This window comes from Mesocricetus auratus, unplaced genomic scaffold (genome assembly GCF_017639785.1).
Source record: "Mesocricetus auratus isolate SY011 unplaced genomic scaffold, BCM_Maur_2.0 Super-Scaffold_15014, whole genome shotgun sequence".
Taxonomy (NCBI): domain Eukaryota; kingdom Metazoa; phylum Chordata; class Mammalia; order Rodentia; family Cricetidae; genus Mesocricetus; species Mesocricetus auratus.
Genome location: NW_024429186.1, coordinates 5,536,473 through 5,557,188, shown reverse-complemented (window position 1 = coordinate 5,557,188; position 20,716 = coordinate 5,536,473).

Here is a 20,716-nt window from a genome sequence, read left to right as displayed (position 1 = left end):
TCAGTTACTGATTTCATAAGACCTGGCCATTGGACGATAATGCAGAAAGGAAATATTATTTTCTGCTTTAAAACACAAATCTGTCCAAAATATAATCTAAGTTCTTTTTAAAATATCTGTGTGAATGTGTGAATGACTTCGATGGCAGTAGATTACTAAGGGCAAAATACAAGGTATTTTTGAGACAGCTAACTTTGATTTGCAGACATATTTAAAACAATGCTCCATCTTGTTGGGGGGAAGGTTAGAAGAAAGTGATGCATCCAAGGAGTTAGAAAAGTAGAACATGGAAGAGAGAGTGAGAAAAAGATAGAAAGACATTAATTGAAACTGGATTGATGCCTCAGCAGTTAATTTCATGTGCTTTTTTTGAAGAGGATATTAAATAATATGAGTCATTAAAATTCTCTTCAGGATATCATAGAGCAATATATCCAAAGGATCAGATGAACACTTGTGGGCTTTTAAGTTACCTGGACTCACACGTTTATGCAGTCTCTCTCTCTCTCTCTCTCTCTCTCTCTCTCTCTCTCTCTCTACACACACACACACACAGTCTCACACCTAAAATTATATAAATTTTAAATATTGGAAAACTCTTAAAGACTCTGATTTGTTTTTTGGCTTTTCAAATTGCTCTTAAGATATCAGAATTAGAAATTATCAACAGATGAAGGATGGGACTTAGATGAGATGACTGGGTCTATGTTCATGTATTTGACATAAGAACCTTCAAATTTTAGTGTCCAACAAGAGGCACAGAAAGGGGAAGAACAGATTTTTATGTTGGTATCTTGTAGCTGGTGTGAATTTTACTTGATACTAACCATCAAAATTCTTTCAAATTTCTATTTAAGAAAATTGTGACTCTTAATATAGCTGTGTTTAATGGGTACTAGTAAAGATACTTTTTGTAGAATAAATATCCCTGGATTCAGTTTATATGTATTAGCTTTCTGTTATAAAATACGATTTCATTTTCATTTCCAGCATAATGGTGTTTTCCTATATACATGCAGTAACCATAGAGACCAGAATACTGCTTTTTTATTTTAACATTTTAATTTAAATAAGAAACAAGCTTGCTTCCCATATCAATCCCAGCTCACTCTCTCTCCCCTCCTCCCTCATCCCCCAGCCACCCCAATCCCCCACCCAATCCATAGTAAGGCTTTCTATGGAGGATCTCCAGAGTCTCTCATTTCATTCAGGGCAGGCCATAAGCCCTCTCCCAAAGAGTCAAGGCTAGTAGAGGCTAGTAGAGCATCAATCATTGTGGGATAGAGACCCAAAGTCCATTTGTATGCCAGGGATAAATACTGATAAACTACTGAAGGTCCCATAGACTGACTAGTCCTCCTCATAGACACGCACATTCAGGGGTTCCAGTCTCTCAGCCATCACCCTGGTGTCCAAGAGCTCCCACTTGTTCAGGTAATCTGTTTCTGTGGGTTTCACCAGTCCAGTCTTGACTCCTTTGCTCATCACACCTCCTTTTCTGTCCCTGGGTTCCAGTAGTTCAGTTCGGTGTTTAGCTGTGGGTGTCCACCTCTGATTCTATCAGTCACTGGATAAAGGTTCTAGGAGGACAAATAAGGTAGTCATGGTTTCTTCTAGTGCTCTCCATTTGCCTGCAAATTTCAAGTTTCCATTGTAATTTTTCCTGCTGAGTAATACTCCATTTTGTAAATATACCATATTTTCTTTATCCACTCTTTAGTTGAGAGGCATCTAGGTTGCTTCCACATACTGGGTATCAGAAATAATCCTGCTATGAACATAGTGGAACAGGCATCTTTTGGATATATGGCTAATAATGGAATTGCTGGGTCTTCTGGTAGGCTGATTCCCATTTTTCTGAGGAATCTTCATACTGATTTCCAAAGTGATTTAACGAGTTGGGACTCCCTCCTGCAATGTTGTAGTGTTCCCCCTTTCTCCTGCATAAACTGTCATTGGTGTTTTTTATTTTAGCCATTCTTACAGGAGTAAGATGGTATCTAAGAATTGAATTTTCCTGATGACAAGGGATTTTGAACACTTCATTAGTTGTCTCTCCAGAATGCTTCCTTAGCCAAAAACCTGGAAATTTGAATATTCCTAGCTGCCATTTGATTACTGGCAGGTAATTCCAGGTACTCTAGATTAACAGGCATTATTACTAAAGTGCATTCATTAAATTTCAGTTGGCTACTAGTGTTTGCCAATTAGAGGATTACTTATTGAGTGTTTAAGTGATGGGCTCATTAAATTGATAAATAGTAAGGGAGTGTGACCCTGCCCTTCAATTAGGACGAGTCCTACCCATACAAATGGCATACCAATAGGATTTCACATCATGAGGAAGCTATGGACCATGAAATTTATCATGAAAATTCATTACATTCTATTTTGGCTCTCAGACTTTTAAACTATTAGGTTGGTGATAGAGAGATATCTTATCATTGAAGGACAGGGGCTTGTTTTGCATAGGACCTACATTTGATTTCTGGTACCCATATCATTGTTTACAAGTGAGTTTATCTCATGCTATAGAAGATTTGAAGTGCATAGGCACAAGAATTGTGTGTTGTACACATATATGTATGTAAGCCAAGCACTCATACATAAAAATAAATATAGAAGCAGGTTACAGTTGATCATTGCAATGTCTGATTAAAATGCTTAACAATCAGTAACAAAATTCTAGTGTATGCAGTATAAAAATATCTAGTTATGTATTTATTCTGGCATATTCGTCCTTCTACTGACCGTTTCTCACACTTTATATGTAAGTCAAAATCATACTATGAACCAATTGATTTTTCATGAATTTGAGAGAAAGAGAGAGAGCTAAAATGAAAGAGGGCTATTGTAGCTATGCAATGGATTAAAATGGGAGCATAAAAATTATCTAGTCAGATTTTAATTTTACAAATAAAAAATAAAGGAAGAAAAATATAATATAAGTTTTAAAAATGTTAAATAATGACCGTCATCTGGAAAACAATTATTGCATAATGTATTTCATCTGTATGAATGAGCATGTTGTTGTTTCATTCTTTTCTTGAACAGGATAAAGTTGATTAACTCATCATGGCTAGATAGATATTAAAGGAGAAAGATGGACAGTGTCTAAAATATGTAGAATTGTAAGTTTAGATTAGTGTATATTTGAAAATATTCTTAACATAAGAAAGGTAGTAGAGGCAGAGAGGTCAATGAATTTTGAATGACAACATCCTCAAAGACCAAAAATAGAGATCAGCACCAAGAGTTATTCTAATCTCTGAAATTAAAACTTTCACATGTCCAATCTATTCATCATATTCTAAAGTGAGTTTCTTTTTTCTTCCTCCAGGAATGCATTGTACTATATCACAATGGTATGTTAATTGTTATTTAGCCTGAATGAACTCTTCAAATGTATAAATATGAAGGAAGAGAGCAAGATTCAATAATGGTTGCTGGAGAGGCAAACAAGTGGTAAAGCACATGTCCTGCATTTCGTAGACAGTGAGGTCAACCTCCCATAACACTAAAAAAATCAATGATAGCATAATAAGGAGTTTATGAAACTACTGCTCTTGGATTGTATAGGTCTGTTTTAAAATACTTTCTTTATATACAGGCCATGATAGACTACTGCCCTCTGAACCATAAAATGAAGTGAAAGAATAGAGATAGTGTGGTGGACAAAAAAATGTTTTGTATTTCCTAGAACTGGAATGAGAAACTTTATTTTGTTCTTCTATCCGGACCATAATAGAGATTGCAATGTTGTCAACTTGTGATTCATCAGTTTGGATTGGTATTTTATGAGTCTTTTAAAAGTTGGCAATACATAAATTTTAAAATTAGGTGCTGAATTTTAATAATTTAATTATACTGAAGTATATGAGAATGGAACAGTTTCAAAGATCCTAAGGTTTCTGTAATTGCAAATCAAAGCTACATTGACAATCCATTATTCTACCAAAAAGTTATCATTAAAATGTGAGGGCTATTTTATGAACAACTACAGTGGAAGAAAGATGCCATATGCATTTTTAGTGTGAATCTAAACTAAAGTCATCCCAATAAAAATATAATGTGGTCCTTCAATCAATGAAAGAAGAACTGTCACATGTTCCATCTATAACTCTTCTGCAATATTCTGATATCAGAACAGCACAGAGACATTTGCTCATGAATGTTCATCTAAAGGTTACTCAGAATTATGAAGATATGGAAGCAGGCAACTTACCTGCAAATAGGTGAGTAAATAAAGGAAAGTATCATCTAAATCAAGGTGATTTTATCCTATGTGCTTAGAGTACAATAATCTCTTACATGTCATTTTTAGAAATTTAAATGGTTGCTTTTACCATTCTGAATCATATACACATATATTTATGTTCAGGGGAATTTGGTATTTATCATGTGTGTATGATTGAGTGTGTGTATGGTGTGTGTGTGTGTGTGTGTGTGTGTGTAAAAGTTGCATGCATACTTTGGAGGCCGGAAGATGTTGTCACATATCCTGGCAATGGATATACCTCAGAATGTATGCAACCCAATGGTACAGAAGGCCACTTCCTAAATATAACCCTAGTAGCACAGAAACTAAAAGGAACAATCAATAAGTGTTACTTCCTGAAACTGAAAGTCTTTTCTAAGGCAAAAGATACTGTTGATAAGACCAATTATCAGCCTACAGAATGGCAAAAGACCTTCATCCTCCCCAAATCTGACAGTGGACTGATCTCCTAAATATACAAAAACTCAAGAAACTAGATATAAAAGAAAATACAATATAATACAATTAAAAATGGGGTACAGACCTAAACAAAGAAATTTCACCAGAATAATCTCAAATAGCCAAAAGATATTTACAGAGGTGCTCAATATCTCTTATCATCAGGGATTGTAAAGCAAAATGACACTGAGGTACCATCTTACACATGTTATAAAATCAAAGATGAAAAATCTTGAAGACAGGTTATGTTATAGATTATGTGGAGTCAAGTAAGCACTACTCCACTGGTTATTCAGCCACTTTGGAAATCATTATTTTATCAGTATCCAAAATAATTGGGAATCAATCTATCTAAAGATCCAGTGATACAACTCTTGGGCACATACCCAAAGGACGCTTGATCATACTACAAAGATACTTGATCAACAATGTTCATAGCAGCATTATTCATAGTTGCTAGAACCTGGAAACTACAAAGATGCCCCTCAATTAAACACTACATGAGGAAAATGTCAGACATGTACACAATTGACTACTACTCAGATGTAAAAAATGATGATCACATGAAATTTTCAGGTACATGTATACAATTAGAGAAAAACATCCTGAGTGAGGTAGCCCAGTGTCAGAGAGACAAACCTGGTATTTATTCATATAAAAGTGTCTATTAAATGGAAAGCAAAGGAAAACCAGACAATAATCCAAAGTTTCATAGAAGCTAGGCAAAAAGTAGGACCCTAAGTGGAATACATGAATGACCCAGGTAAGGGAAATTAGGTTAGATCTACTGGGTAAATTGGGGGATGGTGTTATTAACCACAAGGGAAGGGATGATGAGAACATGAGGGAAAAATAATGTATGAGAGAGGGAGTGATGAAGTAGGAGAGTGATGAAAAAGAAAACTTAATAGAGAGAGCCACTATGGGGATAGGGAGAAACCTTGTGCTAGGGTAATTTCCAAGAATCCACAAGGATAACCCCAGCTAAGATTACTAGCAATACTGGAGAGGAAGTAGAAACTAGCCTATCCCTCCAATCACATTGGCAAATGCTCCTTTATCCAGTAACAGATGGAAACAATCACAGAGATCTACAATCTAGTACCACACCAAGCCCTGGAAGTTCAGTGAAACAGGAAAAGGGAAAACATGAGCAAAGGAGGTAAGATCATGATGGAAAAATCTATAGAAACAGCTGAACAAAGCTCATTGAAACTCATGAACTCTAGTCTGACATATATGGAGACTTCAGGGTACTGAAATAGGATGTCTGCATGTAGGAGACATTTGTGAAACTTAGAGTAGTTGAGAGGACCCTGGAAGTAGTACCTTGATACAAATTTGGAGCCCATTTCCTCTTATGGGATGACATGCCCAGACTAATGCATGTGAGAGGCTTGGTCTTGCTCAAATCTATTGTGCCAGAAATCATTGACTCCTCATGGGAGTCCTTCCACGAGAAGAGGAGTAGACAGGTGGATAGAGGGGGGAGGAAAATGGAGTCAGTATGAGGGCTATGAGAGAAAATTGTGGTTGGAATGCAAAATGAAGATTTAAAGAAGAAATAAATTAATAAAATAAATAGGTTTGACCCTTTCACAGTGTCCCACATTTCCTGAATATTTTGTGTTAATGATTTGTTGGATATAGGATTTGCTTTGGTCAATGATTCTATTTCCTCAGGGCATCTTCAACATCTGAGATTCATTCTTCTACCTCATTTATTCTATTGGTTATTCTTTCATCTGTAGTTCCTAATCATTCACCAGATTTTCTATTTTCAGCATTCACAAAATTTTGTATTTTCTTTATTGTCTCTATTTCAGTTTTCATGTCTTGAACTATTTTAATTGTTTCCATGATCTGGTTGATTACTTTTTTCTTGGCTTTCCCCGCTTTCCTTAAGAGATTTATTGATTTCTTACATTTTTTGGTTTGTCTTTTCCTCCATTTTGTAAAGGGAAACCTTTTCCTTGAGAGACGCCTTCCCACCAGCCTGATTCCAGAGCTAAATGAGTCCTAAATAACACACAGGAGGCTATATTAATTATAAAGCTGTTGGCCTTGCTTGTTTCTTACTGGCTAGCTCTGACTTAAGTAATTACCCCATAATTGTTAATCTAAGTATTTCTCTTACTGGAGAACTTTCCACGCTTCCTACCCCATGGTGTTACATCTTGACTTCCTGTGTTTCTCCTACCCAGAGTCCTCCTGTACTCCTAGTCCCACCTATGTAACTTCCTTATTGGCCAACAGTGCTTTATTGACATATACACAGGACTTCCCCCATCACCATTTCTTCAATTTTTTGTTTTATTTCCTCCATTTCTTTAAGCAATTTTATTTTTTATGGCTTCTATCACTTCCATAAAGATGTTTTTAAGTTCATTCTCTTTTGATTCATCTGCGTTGGGATGATCAGGTCTTGCTGATGTAGAATTTGAAGACTCTTTTGGTATCAAAGTAGTGTTTCTCTTCTTGAATGTGTTCTGTTTTTGTTTTTTTAAGACAGTGATTCTCTGAGTAGCTTTGTGTACAAGGTTGGCCTTGAAAATACAGAGATATGCCTGCCTATACTTCCTGAGTATTGGCATTAAAGGTGTGTGCCACCAAAGCCCAGCTGTTGAATATGATCTTATATTGTCATCTTCCCATCTCTTATTCCAGTGGGTTCATCCACTCTTTTTGTGGATATGGGTCCAAGGATCACTTCCAATGGGTGCAGGCAGGTTCAAGTATCTCATGGCAGCAGAGGCTGGTTAGCTCTGCCCCTAGATTTCTCTTGGGGCTTCAGTTGCAGAACAGTCCTTGGGAGCATGAGTCAGGGGACTCCATCATGGCAAGTGGGCTGGAGAATGCCCTGCACTGACCTTTCCTAGTGGGTAAAGGTTAAAGTCTGTAATGTTGACAGATACTGCATGCTTTGTTCTGCCTACATGTCTCCCTGGGGTATTCAGGGGTTGCAATGTTCTGGGGGCTGCAGGTCACGGGACTCCAACAGGGAAATGTGGGAAGGAGAAGGTCTGACACACACTTCTCCTGGTGGGTGCTCTTCCATGACTTGGATAGCAGCATATGTGGGATGCTTTGGTGAAAAGGCAAAAATTCATCACTACATAAAGTACTGGAAGGAAAACTACACCTCAAAGAAGTAGACTACACTCATGAAAACAAAGGCAATAAATAATCCCACATTAACAAAAGCCAAAAAAGGGAGGAAACCACCCACAATACCACCACCAAAAACAATGTAAAAATAAACATAAGTTAACAATCAATGGCCATTAATACTCTTCAATATCAGTGGTATTAACTCACCTATAAAAAACACAGGATGACAGAATTGATGTGAACACAAAATCAATTTTTCTGGTGCATACAATAATCACACCATTAATTCAAAAACAGACATTACCTCAGAGTAAAGGGTTGGGAAAATATTTTCCAATCAATTGGACTCAAGAAACAAGCAGGGGCAGTTATCCTAATATTTAACAAATTAGAGTTCAAACTACAATTAATCAAAAGAGATGAAGAAATTCATTTAGTATCTATCTCAGGAAAGATTCATCAAGAATAAACCTCAATTCTGAACATGTGTTTCTCAAATACAATCGAACAATAATTCATAAATGATACATTACTAAAATTAAAGTTACACATAAATCTCCACACACTTATAGTGGGAGACTTTAACAGCCCACACTTCCCACTAGAGAGGACTACTCAACAGAATATTAATAATGAAAGAAGGAACTAATAGGATTTATGAACCAATTAGTTTTAAGAGAAATCTACAGATCATTCCATAAAATCACAAAAAATGTACCTTCTTATCAGCACCACACACAACCTCCTCTAAAATCGTTCACATATTAGGCAACAAAGTAAACCTCAACAGAGGCAAAAACTGTGGAATAAGCACCTGTATTTTATCATATCACCATGGTGTAAATTGGAATTCAACAACACAAAAGTCAGAAACACCAAAAACTCATCAAAATTGAACAATGCTCAGTTGCATCACTCCTTCATCAAGGAAGAAATAAATAAAATAAAGACTTCCTAGAATTCAATAAGAATGAAGACCCATCATACCCAAAGTGAGGAGATAATTTGAAAGCAGGTAATAGCAGTAAAAGCCCACATGAAGATACTTTAGAGTAATTACATGAGAGAATTAACAACACACCAGAAAGCGCTAGAAAAAAAAGTAGCAAACTCACTCAGGAGGAATAGATACCAGGAAAAAAATCAAATTGAAGACCAAAATCATTAAAGTAGAAATAAAGGAAACAATACAAAGAATCAATGAAACAAAGACATTATTCTTTAAGAAAAACAACAAGATAACCAAAAGTTTACATAACTAGCCACAGACTAGAAAAGATCATGCAAATTAGCAAAAATAGAAATGAAATGGGGAATCTAAAAAGGGGCACTTAGGAAATCCAGAGAATCATTGGATCCTACTTTGAAATAAGTATACAGAAAATTGAAAAATTTAAAGGAAATGAACAATTTAATCAAGAGTACATAAGCAATTGAAACAGATTGATCTTCCTACCTAACTGGCCAAACAGTGTTTTATTTATTAAGCAATGAGAGAAACATATATACAGAAGGATATCTTCATCACATCCCCCATTAAAATAGCCACAAACAACATTAATGTCTTGTGATAATGGTAATCAAACAAGTGAAAGACCTGTTTGTTTAGCAGTTTAAGTCTTTAGAGAAAAAAATTAAAGAAGATACCAGAAAATGGAATGATCTGCCATGCTCTTGGACATGTAGGATCAACATAGTAAAAATGGCAAACTTACCAAAAGAAATCTACAGAGTCATTACAATCCCTATCAAAATACCAGCACAATTCTTCACAGATCTTGAAAGAAAAATGCTCAACCTTATATGGAAAAACAAAAAACTCAGGATAGCCAAAACAACTGTGTGAAGCTAAAGAACTTCTGGAAGCATCAACATCCCTAATTTCATGCCCTCCTGTAGAGCTTTTAGTAGTGAAAACAGATCAGTATTTGCACAAAAACTGACAGACCAAAGGAAATGAATTTATAACCTGATATTAATTCACACACCTATAAACATAAAATTTACAAAGCACCTAAAATTATACAGTGTAAAAAAGAAAGAATTTTCAACAAAAGATGCTGGCATAACTGAATCCTGACATATAGTTTATTATAGATGGAACCTTAGGTACTGCTATGCAAAAAACTTTAGTCCAAATAGATCAACGACCTCAACAAAAATCCACCGTCACTGAACCTCTCAGAAGAGAAAGTTTGAAGCACAATTGGATGAATCTAAAATGGCTGAAAGACTTTTTAAAAATTACTCAACATTCTTAGTAATTATGAAAATGTAAATCAAAACAACTGTGAGATACCATCTTACACCTGTCATAGTGGTTAAAATATAAACCACCAATGACGGTTTATTCTGGAGAGGATAAGGAGAAAGGGGAACTCTCCTCCATTGCTCATGGGAGTGCAATCCTGTACATTCATTTTGGAAATCTGTATGGTGGTTTCTCAGGAAAATGGGAATAAGTCTACCTCTATATCCTGCAATCTGTCCTTAGGCATATACTCAAAAGATGTATATTCATACAACAAAGCACTTTTGCACAATTATGTTCATAGCATCATTACTTGTAATACCCAAAACCTGACAGAAATCTAGATGCCCCTCAATCTAAGAATGCATAAAGAAAATGTGGTAAATTTATACAGTAGAGTACTACTCAATGGAAAAAATGAAATCTTGAAATTCAGAGGGGCATTGATGAAACTAGAAGAAACCATTCTGAGTTATGTAATCCAATCACAGAAAGACAAACTTATTATGTACACACTCATATGGATATTAGACATAGAGCAAAGGATTACCAGCCTGTAATCCCCACCTCCAGAGAGAAACAAAGAGAAACCTAAGAAAAACACATATGGGGGAAGGGAATTAGGAGAAAGAGATTGGGGATAAGAGTAATGGGGAGGAAAACTTGAGGGATCAGAAAAATTGAGTTGGTGGAAGAAGAGAAGAGAGCATGAAAAGACATACCTTAATTGATGGGGCTATTATAGATTTAAAGAGAAATCTGACAGTAGGGAAATGTTCAGAGATCCACAAGGAAGATCACAATTACAAGTCCAATCAATAGCCAGAGATCAACTTAAATGCCATTCCCCTATACTGTGATTGATGACTACCTTAAATGTTATCCTAGAGCCTTCAATCAGTAGCTGATGGAAACAGAAACAGAGACCCACAACTAAACACTGAGCCAAACTCCTGGAATCAAGTTGGAATGTGGGAGGAGTTATGAGCAAACAGGTCACAAACATACTGGGGAAACCCTCAAAAATATCTGTCCTGAGCAAGTGGGAGCCCATGGACCTAGACTAACAGGCAGGAACCAGTATAGCTCCTTACCAGGCCCCATAAATGTGGGTGTCAGTTAGGATGTATGGGCAGTCTATGGAGCCTCTGGCTGTGGAACCAGTATTTATCTCTAATATACGAAAGGACTTTGGGACCCCAATCACCACTGAGGTATATAATCTAAGCCATGACTCAGGGGGAATCGTCAATGCTATGACCTAAATGGTGTCACAGACTTTGATGATCCCAAGTAGAAGGCCTCATCCTCTCTTGAGAGTAGACAGGGCATGGAGATGGCATGGGAGATAAATGAGGGCTATGGGAGGATAGGAGGGAGAAGTAAATGAGATAAATATGTAAAATAACATAAGTAGCACTGCTTCTATATATATATATATATATGCATATATTAGAACTCTGTTCCCCTAGAAGAAGAGGCAAGGTTATTAAACACTGAACTCAGAAACCTTTAACTAAATAATGAAGAACAAATTTACCAAAACTTAAGTAACTGAATTTTTAAATTTAGAAATGATGGATGGTAACATTAAGGAAATAATATCATGGGCATGATATAACATAGTTGAGTGGTACTCTCATTTCATTCTTATTGGCAAGAATAGGAACAAAGTAAAGTGTCATTAAGTCAGAAACAAAAGTACTTGTTATCTTACCTGCAGGTGGCAAAATGAATAGTGTGTGTGTGTGTGAGAGAGAGAGAGAGAGAAAGAGAGAGAGACAGAGAGAGACAGAGACAGAGACAGACCCAGAGAGAGAGAGAGAGAGAATGAAGTAGGGGAGAGTAGTTCTACATTAAAATATGTGTAACTGATTTCAACATGGCAATTATGTGACAATGATAAAAATACAGTAGAAAAAATCACATTTTTATACATGAAATAATCACTATCATTTGATCCACAAATGAGGGTGATGGAAAAATAGAAACAAATGAAATACATGTTTCAAAGTACCACAAGGAATCTATTGTACTCATACTACAAAAGAAAGACAAAATTTTGAGAAAGACAATGTTAGTACTGTGTTGCATGCACAAATTATTAACTCACAGTCTTGATTGCATTCTCTAAAGATGAATACTCCTGTCTTCTCATAAAAGATATGTGTAGTCATGTCTTTATTTATCCATGTCTTTGCCGTACCAGGAATGTTAACCACATAGTCAGAGATTCTGCACATATTACATGTAGATTATTAAGTATTCAACAAGATCCAGAGGAAAAAACAACACGGTGTGTGTTTGAGATCTCAAAAATGAACATCTATTAACCTCCAGAAATAATAATTGTCCTGTACCACTGTTAACACTATGTAATCCACATCAATGAAAAAAGTTCCCAAGCTCATATCCGTTGGTTCCATTTCCCACAGGAAATTCACGTTCTCAAATTAAACTAACAGACTAAACAACATTTCATTCTAGCCAGTACTTCACTTATGTTGTCTAAAATTCTTCACCTCCCCAAACTTTCACCAGACCCAATCCCAATGACTAAGCCACAGCTGTGCAGTGAATCCCCAGTAATTTTCCCTGGCCTCTGACTGTCTCTTGTGGATCACACATTTCTCCCCCTCAATGATCCTTTCTTCTACTCTTTGCTTTATCACAGTTTGCACCTCTGAGGCAAACATAACATTAATGAAATGGCAATATACATCTGTCTCACTTATCTTATAAATGTGATAAAATCCAGAAACCAAGGGGGAAAAATCACTCAACTAACAAATTATTAAAAACAGATATCTGCACTAGTACTGCAATCTTCCTCGTCAAGGTGCTTAGATACAAGCATAGAAAAACACCAAAACCAGCCACGAAAATATCTGGAGTAGAGTACAGTAACCCCACTATACAGTCCCAGAATATTTCAGTATAGCTGAAGCACAAAGAGAAAATCTTTAAAAAAATGTGTATAAATATGACAGACATTCTTAAAGAGGGAATTAATAAATCTCTTAAAGGTAACACAACAAAAGTAATACTGGTTAAGAAAAAAAAACAGAGACAACAAATGGATAAAACAGTTGAAGACCTGAAATGGAAATGAAAAATAAAATGAAACAAAAATGCAACATTTCTGGTAATGAAAAATTTATGAGTTAAACAGGAACCAGGGAAAAGATTCACTGTCAGAAACCACTATTTAGACACGAAGCTTCACATTTCTTGAAAGAGCAGTACTTATTTCAATATGGAAAAACAAACAAACAAGATTAAATAAAGCTAAACTGTACAATGAAAGAACGTCTGTAGTCTCGCCATACCCAATTTCATTTGTACTCACATTGATAGCATTAAAAATGTCATGGTATTGGCATAAAAATAAACAAGCTGATCGAGAGGTACATCATGAATCCTATATATAAACTCATATAGGTGAGGACGCATGATCTTCAACAAAGAACCCAGGAATACACACTGGAATAATGACAGCATGTTCAACACATGGTATCCACAAATTGCATGTCTGTATGTAGACAAATGAAAAGAGGTCTATATTCATCACTTTTCACAAAACACTTATCCAAATTTATCACAGACCTCAACATAAAACCAGATACCCTGAATCTGATAAATGCAAGAGTTGATAGTGGTGTTGGATTAACAGGAATAGGAGAAGAATTTATGAAGAGAACTTCAGGAGCGCAGGTAATAAGAGAAAAACTAGTAAATAGGGACTCATGAAAATGATAATCTCCTCTACAGAAATGGTATTATCATTCATACAAATCAGCAGTCTAAAAATGGAAAATAATTTTTCCTACTCTCCATCTGATAGGATTGTCTTAGGGTTCCACTTTCAGTGAAGACACACCATGAACATGTCAACTTTTCAAAAGGAAAACATTTAACTGGGGAGGGCTCACCAGTGCCATTTTCGTTCATTATCTTCGTGATGGCATTATGCAGACATAATACTTGACAAGGACTGAAAGTCCCACATCATCCAAGGGGTACAGAAGGCACCATATCACCATATTTGTCTTTAGTATATATGAAATATCAAATCCCAGCTCCATACTGACACATGCCCCCACAACTCCAACAACACCACATTTCACAGCAGTGTCAAATGGCTGAGTTTGTAGGGAGTCGTACCTAGTCAAACCATCACATTCTACTTCCTGGGCCCAATAGGCTTATAAATATAACATAATGCAAAACGAATTTAAACTTCAAAGTCTCCTTTAATAGTGTCACAATTTTTCAAAAGTCTAAAATTTAACAATTCTTCTGAGATGCATACAATCCCTTACATTTAATTCCCTATAAAACTAAAATAAAAAAAAACTGGTCAAAAACTTCCAGAATATTATAGCTCAGGATATACAGTACTATTCCAAACTGGTGGGAAGGAAGGCAGTTAGAAAACAATAGACTGAAGCAAGACAGGTAAAACAGACAAAATCTAAATTCTGCATCTCAATGCTTGTTGTCAAAGCACTTTTCAGGTCCCTAATGCTGAACAGCTGGTATTTGTGTCCTTCTTCATTCCCTATTCTTCTTAGATTTGGTATTTTCATGATGTCCCAGAGTTTTGGACGTTTTGTGTTTTTTTGTGGATTTTATGAGACAGGGTTTCTCTGTACTGTTTTGGAGGCTGTTGGTCTAGCCAAGCCTTGAACTCACAGAGATCTGCCTGCTTCTGCCTCCCGAGTGCTGGGATTAAAGGCATGTGCCACCACCGCCTGGCTGGACATTTTGTGTTAAGACTCTGTTTGCTTTAATCTTCCCTTGGCTGATGAATCTATTTCTTCTATTGTATCTTCAACACCTAATATTCTCTCGTCTGTCTATTGCATTCTGTTAGCTATGCTTGAATCTGTAGTTCTTGTTCCTTTACTCAGATTATCCATTTTCTGGATTCCCTCCATTTGTGTTTTCTTTATTGCCTCTGTTTTAATTGTCAAGTCTTGGAATTGTTTGCTATTTCTTGGTCTTCTTTAATGTATTTGTTAATCTCTTCCAAATATTTATTTGCCTTTCCCTCTATTTCTTCTTTAAGTGTTTCCATCAATTTGATCAAGTTACTTATAAGGTCATTTTCTTCTGCTGCTTCTTCTTCATTGGGATATTCAGGCCTTCCTGATGTACTAACACTAGGCTCTGGCGTGACCATATTGATCTTTACATTGTTGAATGTATCCTTGTATCAATGATAACCAAGTTACAATTAAAAGCCTTTTAGAACTTAATTATATAGGAAGGGACCAGAGGTATATATGGGTGTCCATGGTGTTAGTATTGAGGCATCTGAACAGGCCTGACAGGATATGCTCTCATATGCAGCCCGTAAATTCAACTCCTATGCATATTAACCATGTTTCCTTTTAAAAGACCTTGCCCAACTCCCATTGTCCCATCTCTCCATTTGCCTCTCTACCTCACCCTCTCTCTTTCCATCACTCTTTCCTCTCTCCTGTTGCTTCTTTACCTGAAGGCTTGCCAACCCCCTCTTCTTTACAGTCTTTGTGATCCCTTTTCCTGATAAAATTAACCTCTTCTTGAGCCATATCTAACAACATTTTCTCTCAAGCACCTTATTTCTTGTATTACAACACCTGGGAGGAAGTAACGTAATATATTTTATGAGTTGCCTCTGGATAGGTGTAGATTGGAATAGGAGTGTCATGTTGGGTGTGGAAAGATAAATAGTTTGAAGGAAGAAATATGCAGAACAATAGCTAAATTTGACATGGTATGGTAGGAATATTTCGTGCAGTGAACACTTCCCGAAATATATTATGGCTATATAAGTGAAAACTTTAAATAATGAGGAAGATAGAGTCAAAATTGTTCATATTTAGTCACCAAATGAAACTTCCTGTAACAGGATTGGATTGAATTCAATTGAGTCTTTGACCAAAGTGGTCCTGAGAAAATTCTTAAACTCCCCAACCTACTGTGAGTTGAGAGCTGGGTGCCTCCCTCAGAACTGTAGGATCAGGGTTGGTTTTCATGGGCAAAGGGAAACATAATTTGCATGTCTTCCTGCTATATCATGAGCTCAGGTATAGGAATCTTAGGGAGGAACAATAATTTGCAGATATTGGAGAATAAATAAAGAGCAAAGAGGCAGATACTGTATCAAAATTTCACTTATTGTCTCAGGGCATAGCTTAGTTGGAAGCATTTTGTTTTGCATTTTGAAGCCATATGTTTATTCCCAGGACTGCATGATAAGCAAGAGCATGGGACAGAGGAATAAGAAGTTCGAGTTATTCTCATTATGTGTGAAATTGATTGTCAGAAAGCATAGAGAAGGAAAAAGGGATGAGAGAATTTGTGCTGGGAGAGTTTGAATAGTGTCATGTCTGTTTCTGTAGCATTCCCATTACAGTGACACATTCTGGAATCTAACTGAGCTCCATCTTTGTCAGATCTGGTATCCTTCAAGGCAAAGTCTTCAACTGACATAGGAGTTGTCTCCGGGGTCTTGTATGTGGCAAACAGCAGCTGCTCCTCAGATTCTGCACAATAAATTTGCTTTGGTTTTCCTTTTTGCTGTCTCCTAACAATGGTATTGACCAGATGAGCATGGTGCTTTTTGCTAAGTACCAAGTGGCACATTGATAGAATCTCCTCAAGGAGCATCATGGACTATGAAGTGGAATGACTGTGAGAGTCAGAATACAGAATGGAATGTTCTTTTGATTATGACAAGGACATAACATCCATGAACACTCAGATTCTGTGGCTACCTGCAAGGCACAAAGGTACAAGTAACTTCTACACGTCTTCTTGCAATATACTTGTTTTCTAGGTGCTCTCTGTGCCCCCTGCTAGTTCTGAGTACTCCTACAGGGAGCATTGTGTCAGGGTTCACACTGAAGTCCTCTGGCTGTGTGCCTAGTACAATAATAAATGGTGGTGTCATCTGTTCAAAAGTTGTTCATTTGCAGGTAGATGCTGGTTTTTTAGATATTTTTTATTTTTAAATTTAAATTAGAAGCAAGGTTGCTTCACATGTCAATTCTAGGTCCCTGTCCATTTCCCACCCCTCATCCTGTGCCCTACCACCAACCCCCCAATATACCCTCATTTCCCCTGGGAGGGTGAGGCCCTCCATAGGGGTGTCCATAGTCTGTAATTTCATCCAGAAAAGGGCCTGGACTCTCCTCCAAGAGTTCAGGGTGAGAGTGCATCTCTCGTTGTTAGATGGTAGTCCAAATTACATTTGTATACCCGGGATAAATAGTGATCTACTCCTGAAGGCCCAATAGATTGCCTAGGCCTCCTCACTGACACCCACATTCAGGAGGTCTTGATCAATCCCTTGCTGCATTCCCAGGCATCAGTCTCGGGTTCAAGAGCTAACTCTTGTAAGGTCAGCTGTTTCTGAGGGTTAAACCAGCCCAGTCTTAATCCATTTGGTCATCGGTCCCCTCTCTCTGTGATGGATTCCTTGAGTTCAGCTCAATGCTTAGCCATGGGAGTCAGCCTCTTCTTCCATCAGCAATTGAATGAAGGTTCTGCTTCCCAGATTCTCTGGCCATGGGATTGTAGGCTGGCACTCCCCAGATCTATCTCTAAAATCCATATATGAGAGAGTACATGCCATGCTTCTCTTTTTGTGACTGGGTTACCTCACTCAGGATGGTTTCTTCTAGTGCCATCCATTTGCCTGCAAATTTCAGGACCCATTTTTTTCTGCTGAATAGTACTCCATTGTTTAAATGTACCACATTTTCTCTATCCACTTTTAAGGTTGAGGGGCATCTAGGTTGCTTCCCAGTTCTGGCTATTACAAACAAGGCTGCTATGAACATAGTGGAACAGACATCCTTGTTGTATGAATGGGCATCTTTTGGATATATGCCTAAGAGTGGAGTTGCTGGGTCTTGTGTTAGGTTTATTCCAATTTTTCTGAGGAATCTCCATACTGATTTCCAAAGTGACTGTATAAGTTGGCACTCCCACCAGCAATGGAGAAATGTTCCTGTTTCACCACATCCTCTCCATCACAAATTGTCATTGGTGTTTTTGATTTTAGCCATTCTGACAGGAGTGAGATGGTATCTCAGAGTTGTTTTGATTTGAATTTCCAGGAGAGCTAAGGATGTTGAGCATTTTCTCAAGTGCCTCTCAGCCCTTTTAGACTCCTCTATTGAAAATTCTCTATTTAGTTCTGTAGCTCACTTTTTAATTAGATCTTTTGGTGTTTTGGAGACTTGCTTCTTGTGTTCTTTGTAAATTTTGGAGGTCAGCCCTCAGTCAGATGTGGGTTAGTGAATATGTTTCCCATTCTGTGGGCTGCCTTTTGTCTTGCTGACTGTGTCCTTTGCCTTACAGAAGCTTCTTAGTTTCAGGAGGTCCCATTTATTAACTGTTGATCTCATTGTCTGTGCTACTGGTGTTATGTTCAGAAAGCTGTCTCCTGTACCAATTCGTTCAAGGGTACAACCCACTTTCTCTTTTAAGAGGTTAAGTGTGGCTGGATTTATGTTGAGGTCTTTGATCCATTTGGACTTAAATTTTGTGCATGGCTATAGACATGGATCTATCTTCAGTCTCCTACATGCCAGCACCATTTGTTGTTTCCAGTTGTCCCTTGAGATGGTGAATCTGCCACTCACAGGCACAGCGTAGTGTGTTGCATAATTATCTGGTTTGTGTTTAACTACACCAACCCACTCCAGTCACTTCCCCGGAGACTGAATGTTGTGTGTTCAGTGATGACCTCAGAATGGGTGGGCCTGAGAGTCCAAAGCTGGGCATCTCTGTCAGAGCAATAGGGTCAGGGCTGCTATTCATGATCACAGGAGGACATTAGTTGCATGTCTTCCTGCTATATCATGAGCTGAGGAATGTGAGCCTTCGATGATGCAATTAATCATGAAGATGTTTGAGATTAAATAAGGGCCATGGTGTCATTTATAGCATCTAGTGTAGACATGACTCAGTTAGTAGAAAACAGATTGAAGCTCTGTGTTCAACTCCACCACTACATGGATAAGAAATTATAAAAGCAGAATTTTATGTATGGGTTATGCTTGGGATACATGATACTGTGTCTAAACATGAAAGGTATCAGGCAAAAAGTTAACCAAAGTCTTACAGCCACTTGGCAGCTGCCTTCCCAGTACATCAAAGTCCCAGACCTGTTCAATTTGGAGGTCTGAATCAGAAGATTTCATGCCTCTGGCCAACGCCTACTTTCCAGTTGGATGAGGACAGGAGGATATTTCATAAAATCACTTGTATTTCAAGCACTATGTTATACTCGACATAGTTTTGTGAAATCTTTAATGTAAATTTGGTCTAGGGGATTCATGCCTACCACAATGCATTCCCCACAAGGTAGCATACGTGTTATGCACATGACATTCATCTTTAACACAGGGAGGTAACTTCTGCTGGAGAAACCTGCAAAATAAATGTTCTGGTTAAGAAAGACATCTAAATCTTGAGAATATCAAGTACCACAGCATTATTCAAAATAAAATACTCTATGGAATAAACATGACCAAACATGAACTGTGAAAGGGATGCTGTATCAGTGGAGGTCCTTGTTCTTTAAAAGTTGGAGATGGTAGAGTAAGATACTGAGACCAGGAAGGATGCACACACAGGTGCATAGAACACTGTATGATCTCAGAAACTATCTCAAATAATACGCACTTGCGTTGAATTACTGCTTGAGTTCTGTGAAAAGTGATTTCATAAAACGTTTAACCAACCTACAGGAATTAATTTCACCTGTAGGGTGAAAAGAGCCTGTGACTTGACCCTAAGTTATGTGCTCCTCCATGTCTCATTGAATGTGTTTTTATATGTCTTATGATAATAATTTACTGAAAACACATAACATGGGTTTGAATAAATCTTATAAAATAAATATTCAGAATTGTTGAAGAAAGCATACAGATATTTTTGTATAATACTATTAGGAGTCTGTTTACTATTTGAGTTAATTGGAGTTGATATCTAGGAACCACTATTATAAAACTTTAAAGATTTCTGTAAATATCCCTTATTCCATTCCCATGGGATGCTTTCTATGTTGTTCATTAAAGACAGAGTAAAGATCTTTGTTAAGGTTGCTCTCACACACATGCATATAGGCACTTACTCTGTCACACACATACACAGAGAGAGACAACGACAGAGGAGAGATTGAGAAATAGAGAAGGAGAGAAGAGACTCAGACTCATAGGATAGTAACCAAGTAGACATAGGGAGAGCGAAGTAGAGGACTCAAATCTGCCCTTGCTCTTTGCTAAATGACATCAAGGGAAGTCTTTGATGTCATTCCTTAATGTGTTGTGGGATGATTATTACTGATTCTTAGTTTATTGTGAATGTGTTTGAAACCACACCTTCTAGTATCTTGAGTGGGGAATTACTAAAGAAATAAATCTACTCATTTTGGTGGCCTGAATTGGGGTCATTTAATGGGTCAGTGAGGAATTTTGAAACACTCAGCTTCAGGAAGGCATAGAATTAAATCATGAGAGGGAAGATCCCTTGGGGAATATATTATCTTTGGTCATTATTGCTATCAAAAGTATCAGGAGCCTGCACATTTCCCAAAAGCTACTCCCTCATCTGCCTTGGTGGTGGAGAGTTCC